The sequence below is a fragment of the Ranitomeya variabilis genome, chromosome 2, assembly GCF_051348905.1.
Source record: "Ranitomeya variabilis isolate aRanVar5 chromosome 2, aRanVar5.hap1, whole genome shotgun sequence".
Classification (NCBI taxonomy): Eukaryota; Metazoa; Chordata; class Amphibia; order Anura; family Dendrobatidae; genus Ranitomeya; species Ranitomeya variabilis.
Genome location: NC_135233.1, coordinates 760,850,566 through 760,864,340, shown reverse-complemented (window position 1 = coordinate 760,864,340; position 13,775 = coordinate 760,850,566). Strand labels below are relative to the sequence as shown.

The 13,775-nt window shown below is 41.1% G+C and overlaps 1 protein-coding gene across 1 annotated transcript in view; it reads left to right on the top strand.

Annotated features, from left to right (window-relative positions):
* Positions 1-5,865: 5,865 nt before the first annotated feature.
* Positions 5,866-13,775, top strand: part of FUT9 (fucosyltransferase 9) — a 367,796-nt gene continuing 359,886 nt past the window's right edge. The window contains exon 1 of the mRNA XM_077289704.1: positions 5,866-6,541. The gene's annotated coding sequence lies outside the window, so the exon portion shown is untranslated. The remainder of the gene's footprint in view (positions 6,542-13,775) is intronic.

Here is a 13,775-nt window from a genome sequence, read left to right as displayed (position 1 = left end):
TATCAGCCCAAGCTTCTAGTTTACATAAATCATCCTGTAATATAAAATTGTCCTCCCCTGTATTGATTACCCTGCAGAGTTTAGTGTCATCTGCAAATATTGAAATTCTACTCTGAATGCCCCCTACAAGGTCATTAATAAATATGTTAAAAAGAAGATGGCCCAATACTGATCCCTGTGGTACCCCACTACTAACCGTGACCCAGTCCGAGTGTGCTCCATTAATAACCACCCTTTGTTTCCTATCCCTGAGCCAACTCTCAACCCACTTGCACATATTTTCCCCTATCCCCATTATTCTCATTTTATGTATCAACCTTTTGTGTGGCACCGTATCAAAAGCTTTTGAAAAGTCCATATACACTACATCTACTGGGTTCCCTTGGTCCAGACCGGAACTTACCTCTTCATAGAAGCTGATCAAATTAGTCTGACATGATCGGTCCCTAGTAAACCCGTGCTGATACTGGGTCATGAGGTTATTCCTCTTCAGATACTCCAGTATAGCATCCCTTAGAATGCCCTCCAGGATTTTACCCACAGTAGAGGTTAAACTTACTGGCCTATAATTACCGAGTTCAGTTTTTGCCCCTTTTTTGAATATTGGCACCACATTTGCTATACGCCAGTCCTGTGGTACAGACCCTGTTATTATGGACTCTTTAAAGATTAAAAATAATGGTCTATCAATGACTGTACTTAATTCCTGCAGTACGCAGGGGTGCATCCCATCCGGGCCCGGAGATTTGTCAATTTTTGTGATTTTTAGACGCCGCCGTACTTCCTGCTGGGTAAAGCAGGTAACATTAAATTGGGAATTATTATCACTAGTCATATTGGCTGCCATGGAATTTTCTTCAACAAGTGGTGTTGTGTTGGGAACGGCCTGATAACCTAAAAGCCCTTCAGCGGTTCCTTAGGTTTTCTAACTACTATAGGAAGTTTATCAAGGATTTTTCTATCATTGCTAAACCGCTAACTGACATGACTAAAAAGAGTACCAATTTCTCCGTGTGGCCTGAGGCTGCTGTGCGCGCATTTGAATTTCTTAAGAACAGTTTTGTTTCGGCCCCCATTCTTGTGCAGCCAGACGTATCGAAACCTTTTGTTGTGGAAGTCGATGCGCCTGAGGTTGGTGTGGGGGCGATGTTGTCACAAGGCTCATCCTTGAGCGATTTGCGTCCTTGCGCCTATTTCTCCAAGAAACTGTCGTCTGCCGAACGTAACTATGATATCGGCAACAGGGAGTTGTTGGCAATCAAGCTGGCCTTTGAGGAATGGCGACTAGTGTTGAGCATTCCGATACAGCAAGTATCGGGTATCGGCCGATATTTGCTGTATCGGAATTCCGATACCAAGATCCGATACTTTTGCGATATCGGGAATCTGTATCGGGATCGATATTAATGTGTAAAATAAAGAATAAAAATAAAAAATATTGATATACTCACCTCTCCGACGCAGCCTGGACCTTACCGATGTAACCGGCAGCTTCCGTTCCTAAGAATGAGTGCTTGAAAGACCTTAGATGACGTCGCGGCCTGTGATTGGTCGCGTGAGCGGTCACGTGACAGCCACGCGACCAATCACAAGCCGCGACGTCATCTAAGGTCTTTCAGGCGCTTGAAAGTCCTTAGATGATGTAGCGGCTTGTGATTGGTCGCGTGGCGGTCACGTGACCACTCACGCGACCAATCACAGGCCGCGACGTCATCTAAGGTCTTTCAAGCGCTTGAAAGTCCTTAGATGATGTCGCGGCTTGTGATTGGTCACGTGGCGGTCACATGACCGCTCACGCGACCAATCACAGGCCGCGATGTCATCTCGGATTGGAAGCTGGGTCACGCCCACTGCCTTTAAATAGTTCTTCTGAACATTGGGCGTCGCCGATTATAGCTTCTGTCTTGTGCTTGGTTATCTCGGTCTGGAGTGGTGGTCTAGGAAAAGGAGTAACGTATCTGGTGGTGTATATTTCCCTTTGTCATATTTTCCTCCTTCCTATATTTGTATTTGTTTTGCCCTGTGCACTTATTGTGTATTCCTGAGTGACTGCGGCGTGGTATATATTTTCCGTTATCCTTGTCTGTGCTAACTGTGTGTGTATTGGTTAGTGGTCTCTTCACTGGGTGGTGGGTGGAGGTTTCAGCCTAGGGTTGAAACAGGACACAGGGTGAGGGTGGAGGCCCAGACATGCACACCATCAGCGTAAACTCTGGGAGAGGGTCAGTCAGGGTTTCCCAGAGTTGAGGGAAATCGCAGGGGCCTGAGTTATTAGCTCTTGCCTACCTAGGCTTCCCGTGACATGATATGTAGCAAATATTTTATATGTACCTGCCTGAAATCGGCTGGGTAAGGCCTCTTTCACACTTCCGTCTTTTACCTCCCATCATAGTCCGTCTAGTTTTGAAAAAACAGGATCCTGCAATTTTTCTGCAGGATCCTGTTTTTTCCCATAGACTTGTATTAGCGACGGATTGTGATGGATGGCCATCCGTTTAATCCGTCGTGCACTGGATCCGTCGGAAAATAACTGTCCGTCAGGCGGAGAAAACGTTCAGAGGAACGTTTTTTCTGCACGTCAGAAAATCATCAGTGACGGGTCCTGCGCTGTCCGTCGGCAGCTATAATGGAAGCCTATGGGCGCAGGATCCGTCGCTGACCGTCAAACACTGGAATCCAATGACGTATTCTGTTTTCCCATTCTGAGCATGCCTGGAAGAATTTTCTAATCCAGGAACAAAATAGAAAAACTCTCTCTCTCCCCAGAATCTTATACCTGAAAATCCAGGCTCCTTCTACGCATCTGTCATAACACTGGATGCGTTGCACACGTTTTCCGCTGCTTTCACAACATCCATCGATACGTCGCTTCACTGCATTGCGACGCACTCGCAGCGACGGAAGTGTGAAAGAGGCCTAAGGAGTTCAGCAAGCTGGAAAGTCCTCAAGGCAAATGTTAGGATTTGTTTAAGCTTTGTGGTATTTTGCTTTGGGGTAGTGTGGTGCCACCTGCAGGTCATTTTTCCTTATTGCAGTTTTATGAAAATTAATGTTTAAAATGTATTTTGCGATCACATCGTGGATGTGTGGTTTGTTTGGCTATTTTCTTGCTGAAGGGGTTAGGTTTACCTTTCAAATGGTGTATCATGTGTGTGGGTGCAGTATCAACGGAGATACAAAGTAATCATCGAAAAAGAGTGTTTTGAAATAATATAGAAGGAATATACAATATTAGGGTGAGAAGGTGGGCACAATATCATGAGTAAAGCTGGTTGAAGTAATGCAGAAAGGGGAGGCCATTTTATAGATTCTGATTTATGACTGCCACTGATAATGCATCGTACCGAGCCTAGGAAAAAGGGGTCCCTCAAAATCAAACCCAGTATTCCACACACTCTGTCAGACAGTGCATGTATGATCCTATGATTTTGCATGCCAGCCTAAGTGGTTGGCATGCCTTTAGTGATCAATCAGATGGAATTTATTGACAAACACTGCTCCCTTTTCACCACAAGCTGTTTCTGTACAATTATAACAAACTCCAACCTCACCCAAAATAAGAAAAACCGCTCTCTCAATGCCATCTTGCAAACCAGACAGAAAGATATCGTGCCCCCAAAAAATTAAATGGGTGCCAACGTCCAGCATCAATTTCTGGTCATCACCCTGCAAATAACACTAACAGACTACCTCACTTTCTTTGGCTGTAGCAAATCTAGAATTTATTTGGTGGCAGACCATCTCAATTGCTGTTGTGTTACATGCACTATTACTTAGTACTGGATACAATACAGGACCGTGTGAGTATGAGGTAAGGGAAGAAGGCTTTGAAATGAACAATGTCTGACTGAATAATGGACAATATATACTGTATGCCAATTTATACTTAGTTATTCAGGCTATTAAATGAACACCATTAACGATGTACAAGTTGATTGGGCCTCGTTATCAAACTGCTTTTGAACTATCTCTTACAAATCACAGGTTAACAGCAAACATCTCATCATAATTTGGTGAATGCAGAATGATATACCCAACAGAATAGTCATTAGTACCGAGGATTTTGACTTCCTGTCTCCTTGAGTGGAAGTTTGACAACAGATGCATTGTGGTTACAATCACTGGCATCCTCATTCTTAGTGATAACAGAAAGCTTGAGGGAGGATTTTTGCCTCTTGAAACTGAGAAAGTCTGTGATTAATTCTTTGTCATACCTCCACTAAGTTGGACCGCTGTGCAACTTATGAACCGAATAAATTGTATCGAGTTTTACAAATAAATCCAGAAGACATTCCACATCATCTAACACTGGAAAGGTTGGAGCTAGTAATCAAACTTTTTTGAGATCTTTGTTTCTCTTATCATCACTTATTAAAATTCTCTCTCTTTATTATTTGTTATTTAGTCAGGTGACACAAAGGACTATATGTCCAAGTAGTAATTTTTGTGTTGTTTGTGCAGTGTTTCGCATTTGTGTACTGTTTTGTAGACTTTGCTAGATATGTGATAATGCCACACTTCAAAAATAAGTGTCCCTAAATGCATTCGAGTCAGCATTTGGTCCAATATCACTATAAACCAAACTGGGGAGTCATCAGACATCGCTACCATTCCCAGTAGAATCAGCGCGATTGGGTGAGTGCTTTACCTCTGGAAGAGTAAGTCTGCAATTAAACTCTTCATCATATCTCCACCAAGTTGTACCCCTGGATGATTTGTGAGTGAGATAAATTGTATTGAGTTTAAAAAATAAATCCAAACCACATTTAGGTCTCTTTAAACGTAAAGTATCTACTAAAAGACCTGGAACTATTAGCCTAATATTTTTGCAACTCTTCTTTTTATGGTTGCTTTTTTAAAATTTTCTCTTGATATTAACTACTGTATTAACTGTTGGGTGACACCAAGTACCTTATGTTTGATGCTAGTTTTAATATATTTTTTCCAACACTTCATTATATACATATGTACCCAAAGGTGCCACTCTTCATAAATGAGTGCTCCTGACAAACATTCCTGCCAACATTTGCGCCTCAGTTGGGGTACTAAACCAACCTGGGGAGTCAACAGACATTGCTTACTTGTCCAGTTTAGCTAGTACATTTTTAATAACTGTAAGAATCTCATTTTCAAAATTAACCTGGTTAATTGACCATGCATTGGCACATAACTCATCAGACATTGCAGCTTGAAGAGTAAGTCGACCAAGTGTCGGGCCTCGAAAACATGTGGTTGCAGTGAGCTCCTGAAGAAAAACAAACTTCTGTTTCCGGTTGAGCATCCCATACCTCTTTCCTTTGCCTGTCATTCCATTTTTTGTTTGCAATGTCACCTAATGGAGTAATCAGAGTCATCAATAGATATCGTAAAGGATGAAGAGCACTACTGAGCCCTGTTATGCTGAGATTTCTACAAATGCTCTCCGTGTTTCCTCTTGCTTTGATCTTTTGATGATCTGTGCTTGTAGTATCTAGCATAACATAGATGTGAGGAACCATGGCATCTTTGTGACTGCGGTGATATCACCAATTGTCTGACTCTGAAATGTTGATTATATGTCTAGAACAAATCAGAGATTGAGATTTAAAGTTTAGGGGTTGCTTGGGTAACTAAAGGATCTTGGACAGGTAAAATTGTGCCTATGATGCAGCACATGAAGCTCGTCTATCCCTACTTTATAAAAAAAAATGTGTCATCTTCATAACCAAGTGGGTTTTATGCATTGTTGAACATGCTTTTCATTTATTTATCTGCCAGCAATAGCTGAAACTGCAGACAAATAATGCTGAGATGTGTGGGATGCGCAGTAGTGGCAGGCAGAGAGCTTTTACTAGATGCATTATGGTAGTGAGGGGCTTGTATTGCAGTAACTGGGCTATCACTGATTCAGGCACACATTGTGTTGCAAGTCCTGGATCAAAGAGCACATTATTCATACTTGACTGCCTGGCTGCCAGCACAGAGTGGCTGCATGCAACAGCAGCAGAGGCAGAGGGAGCTGAAGAAGCAGCAGCAGCTCTGATATCGCAGCTTGCGGCTTCCATTGAGCAAGTGACTGAGGTTTTCTGGCCAGGTTCTTTTTGTCACCATCCTCTGAGATGACATGGGAGATCCAGACAGAGCCATGCTACGCAATCTCGTCCCTTAAGAGTGACATGAGAAATTAGTTATCTACCAACGTAAGAGCACTGGACGTCGCCAGGGCTAAAGCTGGGTGAGGTGGGGCAAGAAGGAGATGCAATTTTATTAACTCTGGGGTCCCTCCCCGCATTCCGACTGCCACCAATGTTGCGTCGTACTAAGCCCGGGAAAAAGGGGGTGCCCTCCCCTCTGTCTAACCCAGCCCCCAGCTTTCACAGTCAGACGGTGCCTGCACGAATTGTTATGGCACCATAAATCTGGCAGGTTCAGTCCTGGCTGCAGCCTCTCGGTTTCTGGATGAGGGAGAGATGGAGGCAGCACCGACCTCTGGGAGCTGAGAGCCCATTGATGCCATGCAGAACATGTAGACAGAGGCATCTTACTGCACCTTTCCTCAATGGTAAGCCCATGCCAGCCTTCTTGTGCTGCTCTTCAATGTCAGGTGCATGTCTATGTATAGATCATAGCATTTAGTGACCCTCTTTATGGATACGGCTGTAGTGCCACTTCAATCCATTCATGATGGCATCTAGATGTACAGATTAGGTACCAGGATTACTAGGGGTGATTATGATGGCACATTACTATTGGCTCATGATGAATGGGGTAGTATTCAGCATCTGCTCTTGATAAGGAGAGTAAATGTCAAGGATAGTGTAACCGGCTATTCCTCTATGCATTTAGACCTTGGAAGCCACCTCTGCAGAGGCAGATGGCACAGACTTGTCAGCAAGAATGGACCTACCTGTGCTTATGTTGGGTACTGTGATTTGGGGTGATGGTCCTCCAGCGCAGACATTTGGAGAATTGTATTTTAGTTTTTGGACATGTGTCTGGTCCATGAGATGTCTTTATCACTGCTGGATCCGGGCTATTGAGTCTTAGACCCATAGAAGCATTTGACATGAGAGCAGGTGCATGTACCCATCATGGTCTGTGTCCAGTTATTCACTGATCCCTCCAGTGGTCAACATGAACACCAAATATTTCCTGTTTACTGACTTTTTGTGTTTGCTTACTTTTTAAATGCTACTCTTGCACTGAACATTTGACATACGTTTAGATTTTTCCCAAAGGTTGTCATGTAAATCTTTATATATATTGTGGATTATTTTAATATATAATATAATAATAAGAAATATTTAATGTGTGTCATCTATTTCCCCCCTAATGTTGTCCTGGAAGTATTGTAGCAGTAAATAATAATAATAATAATAATAATGGAAATATTCATAATAAAGGTATCAAACATCACAAGGATACATTTCATAGGTACACTTTCAAATGTAAATAAAAATATATGGAATATTCTATTAATCAAAAAAGAGTACTAACTATAATCAAATCCTATTTTATATGCACAGCACACTTTAATGCGAGTCACAGCTAAAGTTGGTATATTTCCATCTGTGTGGGTGAGATGAGCAGTCACTGCAGACAAATGGTTCAATGAGTCTGGACTATAAAACACAGAAAGCTGTGTACAGAACATTTGTTAGATCCCAAACTTAGAGGGACTGTCCTTATAGATGGCTGTTGCATGAGGCTGTAATAGCACAAGGCTATATACAGTATATAGCATTGGGTGACATTACAAAATGAGAAATAAATGACTCCTCTCACTTGCAGTCCTAGCACATTTTTGCTGGACCATGTATAAATGACTGCTTTTTTTGTCGTGTTAGTGGTCAGGCCATTGCCCCCATTGGTAATGATTGTGTTTATATGTGAATTGATCATTCTATGCTAGACAATGAAGAATTGTAAGTACAGACTTCCTATACTATATATATTCCATGTATTCCACCATAGCCAGCATTACTTCCCACTCTATAGCTCTTCAGATATTGCATATATTGCTTTGTGACATTAGGATGTAATGGTTCTGTTCTTCTCATACACATTTAATTCTATCCAAATTGTTAGTCTGTCCCAGTGAGGATTGTCTTCCAGATTATAATCTTCTGCTATTCAGGCTGAGCTATTGCAGCACGCTGTCCATCTAGATGGGTGCTGAAATAGGAATCATTTCTTCACATGCTTAGACTTTTATGCCTGCATTTTAAATAACTATATTGAAAGAAAAGGAACAATTAAGTCTTTGATTGTCTTGGAGTCCAGGGGAAGGTTACCATTCTGTGATTCTCAATGCTTTCTTTGGCTGCAACCTGCTTATATTCTATTTTGGCTTCAAAATAAAGTCTTCATTGTGCTCTGTGCAAGTGACTTCAATTAGAATTTCTGCATTGAAATATTCTGTTGTGACTGGTACTCCTTATTAGCAGTTTACACCCTGGATGTTTCCATTTGTGACATAGCATGTCCAAATTTTATTGTTTCGACAAATCAAAATCAAGACATCCATTAAGAAATGAGATTACATTGCTAATGTAGATTTAGCAGATATGAATTTCTCACTTCATTTTCTGGTTTGTGAGCAGTTTTATTTTCTATAAAGGCTACATTTCCACAATGAGTTTTTGTTGAGTGTTTTTTACGCTGCAAATTTTTGAAAAATTGTAAGTATCCTATATTACTTTAAAGGGAATCTGTCACCCCAGGTGCCGGGCCTCTCTGACCTTTCCCGGCGCCTGCGCACTGCAGTACTTTGCTCTGCCCTCAACAGGGCAAATAAGCAGGAGCCGCAGCAAGAAGACAAGAAGAGGACGTTATCGTATGAAGATGGGATGCGCCAGACCGAGACACCCATCGGACCGGACCGCCCTGGGACCGCCCCTGGGTGAGTATAATATAACCTGCTTTTCTTATCTTTCATGTTACATCGGGGGCTTATCTACAGCATTACAGAATGCTGTAGATAAGCCCCTGATGGCGGTGGCCACAGCTTATAGGCCAAAAATGGGGTGACAGATTCCCTTTAATAGGTGCGGAAATGGTGCAGAAAATGTGCAACATCAAAAACTCACCAAAAGCTCATTGCGGGAACATAGTCTTAGACAAGAAAAAGTAACAAGAAAAACAGCACTCACCCCATCCTTCTTTCAAGATGTGGTTTTAATCCATAAAATTGGTTACATTGATATTAGCGGAGGTGCAGGCGTCAGGGGAGTTTTTTCATGAACAGTCAGACCTGACGGACGTAATGTAAACTTAATGTAACCAATTGTATGGCACATCTTGAATGAAGGATCGGGTGAGTGCTGTTTTTCTTGTTACTTTTTCCGACATAATATATGTTCTTTATGCACGCACGACCCAGAAGAGATCCATCGAGGCTATTTCTGAGGATTTGGGTTGAAATAACGCAGAAAAAAGTGACTTGGTGCCTGGAATAACCCTCCTTTTTTTAAATAGTCATAGACAACTCTGTACATGTGAAATGGACATAAATGTAAGGTTTTTATTAGTGAATCTCACACTCTTGAGCAGCTTTCCCCTAATATCAGTAGAGACAGATATCCCACCAATATTTTCCCTCACGTGTTTTTTCTCCTGAAGATAAGTGGCAATTACAAAAGTCTAGTGGTCACTTATCGCACTTCTGAATTAGAAAAATGCTCCATTTATACTGGCAGTTTCTCTCATCTTCTATATTTAGAAGAGTTATTCTTGGTTTAGTAATTCATATCTTTTTAGGGATTCTTTTCTTTCTTGTTTGTGAAAGGAGCAGATCTCCTAAATATTGAAGCAAATGTTCACTTTTATGCATTTTCAGGTATTTGCCATTGAAATATGTCTAAACATAGGGCAGCACAGTGGCTCAGTGTGCACTGCAGCGCCGGAGTCCTGGGTTCAAATCTTATCAAGGATAACATCTGCAAGGAGTTTGTATGTTCTTCCTGTGTTTGCGTGGGTTTCCTCCAGGTTTTTCGGTTTCCTCCCACATTCCAAAGACATACTGATAGGGAATTTACATTGTGAGTCCTATCGGGGACAGCGATGATAATGTGTGCAAACTGTAAAGCGCTGCTGTTAGCGCTATATAAAAATAAAGATTATTATTATAGGATTTTTAAAGGGAATCCGTCAACAGGTTTTTGCTGTCCCATCTGAGAGTAGAATTATTTAATAGCATAAACCCTGATTCCAGCAATGTGTAACTTAATTCTTTCTATAGACATGATAAAATTTGCTTTATCGACTAGTTCTGTATATAACCTGGCCTACAACATTAACCACTTCAGGAGTGGACACTTTTTTGTTTTTATGCTTTTACTTTTTCTCCCTCCTCTTCGAAGAGCCATTATTTTCTCTTATTTTTCCCCCAACAGCAGCATGAAGTTTTATTTTTTTACAGGATGAGTTGTAGTTTCGAATGACATCATTCATTTTACCATAAAGTGTACTGGGAAAAACAAATTCCAAGTGGGATGAAATGGTGAAAAATGATGCCATTGTTTTGTGTTTACAATGTTCATTTCTTGGTATAAATGAACTAGAAACATTATTCTCCAGGTCACTATCATTACAACATACCAAACTTGCTTTGATTTTTGCTATTATTTAAATGGTGCAAAAAAATCTGAAATTTGTAAAAAAAAATGCTTGGTTTATCAGTAACGTTTATATTTTTCCATGGATAGAGCTGTGTGAGGCCTTGTTTTTTGTGTGCAGACCTGTGATTTTCAGAGATACCATTTTGGGGTCCATCTGATGTTTTAATCACTTTTTACCGTATAGGAAAGTGTGGTGACTTAAAAATGCATTTCTGGAGTTTCAAGTTTTTTCTCTTGACTGTGTTTACCAACCAACTTAATTTATTTAAAATTTTGATTGCTCAGACTTTTTTTTAAACAGTTTGACCCCGGATTAGTGATTGTTGTTTTTCCCCTTTTCTGGAATAATTTGCGCCTAGTGGCTTTAGTAATTCCACTTTATTCTATATATTCTTTGAATCACTTTCAAAATTGTCTTTCTTTTTTAAGTCTTTTTTTATTCTTCCTTGACAACTTTGCTTATCCAGATGTATTAGACAGATTAATAAAATGTAACTTTTTCCAAATGTTCCTTTTTTTGGCACATCTCATTCCAGTTCCTACCTGCAGAAAGGCTTCAATTTGGAGCAAAAAACATCATAACCGATTTTTTTTAGATTTTTTTAAAAACATTTTTATATATTTCATTTTGATTATGTAGAGCAATATGTAGTATAAATCTTGGCCTCTTTTGAAGTTAAACAAAGCTGAGCTTCAGATGAGTACCAAGATGGCAATGAGAGGGGCCTTCATCAAGGACCTGGCTGCCATGGTAGCTAATACTGTGCCTTGATCGCATCATGAGGGGTGATGGGTGATGCACTGGAAGTGATGCAATTTCAATACTGCTCTCAGTTTTCGTGGCTTTTAGAGACAGATGCCGGCCATTTAAGATAGCCATCATCTGCCCCGTATGGAGGGAACTCATCTCCTGATCCCCATCCAGACATGGTCACCCCAGCACAGTAAGTACAGTTACGTCCATATGCACAATGGATGGGGTTAATTGACAGCTTTCTGTCTACACTTTACATAGAAAATTGCCAATCAGTGCTGGGTGGTAGGGATAGGCAAAGCCTTTTAATTTCAAAGACCACGTTGCTGCCGGTTTGCTAGTCCTCTCACTGATAATCAAACTACAGCAAGTAACTCAGTAAGTGATCTGTTGACAGCTGTCACAAGGTTTTTGTATGAAAGTAACAATTTTGCATAGCTATATAATTAGGTAAATGAGAATTCCAGCTTTAACAGATAGCGCTTAATTAAAACTTGTAGAATTCTCCAATAATATCCTTTAAATAATTAATTACTCACAGTTTTCAAGATCTCTGCCTGCAGTCATTCAATAGGAGACCTCATTGTTTACCTCTATGGTCCTGATTATTATACTTACTTTATACTTTTCTCTTTGATATGCAGAACTTCTTTTAAAGAACTTATACATATAACTATATGTCAATCATGCCATCAGGCTGCCTTGACCTAACACTTGGGGAATAAATATTTCCTGCATGTATACATCAGGATGAGAGTAAATTTATATACTCACAAATATCAAAATATCACCCTATACTCAATAGAAGCCAATAAGAGGGACTTAAAGTGAACCTGTCAGCAGGATTGTGCTCAGTAACCTACAGACATTGTCATGTTGGCTTCATTATACTGATTAAAATGATACTCTGGGTTATGAAATCCATCTTGTGGTTGTTGTTTAATGTTTATTTGTAGTTTTCAGTTAATGAGATTCTAATGCTTCGGTGCAGCCTGTGGGGGGTCTTTATGTACTGCTCTGCTTACATCTTCATCTGTATGGGTTTATGATAGGTCACTGATCCGTCACTAACCTGCCCCCTATTTTATATAATGCATATAATATTGTGTGGAAAAAAAATTACCATTCATCACACAGCCACCGGTGGCATGATACAATGGGTAGTATGCCTATATGCATTTATTATTTAGTCATATAGTAGTGTGGGAATAAAAAAAATATATATATTTTCATCAAAATGGCGCCAGTGACCGAGCCTGCGCAGCAGCATCTATTGTGTTCTGATAGCTGCTACTGCACAGGTGCCTCCCCAGCGCCAATATGCTAGCGGAAAATAATTGGACTCCATCAAGATGGCGCCGGCGGGTAGCATCTATTGCCAACAGTTGTTACTGCGCAGGTGCAAGTGCCAACAGCGCCATCTTGATGGAACTTCTGAACTTCTATGATACTATAGAATATGGTGGATTCTGTGTTATCTACTGCTTTTTCATGACATTTAAGGCTTTTTCTCTTTCCTCACATAGTATTTAATACTAGATGGTGGCCCGATTCTAACGCATCGGGTATTCTAGAATATGTATGCGTAGTGTATAGCACAGCCCACGTAGTATATTGCGCAGCCCACGCATTACATTGCACAGCCCACGCATTACATTGCACAGCCCACGCAGTACATTGCACAGCGCACATTGTATATTGCGCAGCCCACGTTGTATGTTGAGCAGCCCACATAGTATATTGCCCAGCCTACGTTGTATATTGCGCAGCCCACGTTGTATATTGTGCAGCCCATATAGTATATTGTGCAGCCCACGTATTATACTGCGCAGCCCACGTAGTATATTGCCCAGCCCACATAGTATATTGCCCAGCCTACATTGTGTATTGCGCAGCGCACGTTGTATATTGCCCAGCCCATGTAGTATATTGCGCAGGCCACGTTGTATATTGCGCAGCCCACGTATATAGCAATGTGGGCATGATATCCCTGTTAAAAAAAAAGAATTAAAATAAAAAATAGTTATATACTCACCTTCCGTTGTCGCCTGGATCCAGGAAGCAGTTACCAACGCTTGGGATCCACCGAAGCTCCGCCGAGCCGCTGGCGCCGGCCGCCATCTTCCTTTCCCAGGATGCATTGCGAAATTACCGAGAAGACTTAGCGGTCTCGCGAGACCGCTAAGTCTTCTGGGTAATTTTGCAATACATCTCCGGGAACAGAAGATGGCGGCCGGCGCCAGCGGCTTGGCGAACTACGGAGGGTGAGTATAGCAGGTTTTTTGTTTTTTTATTATTTTCAACATTACATTTTTTTACTATTGATGCCGCATAGGCAGCATCAATAGTAAAAAATTGGGGACACACAGGGTTAATAGCAGCGGTTACGGAGTGCGTTACCCGCGGCATAACGCGGTCCGTTA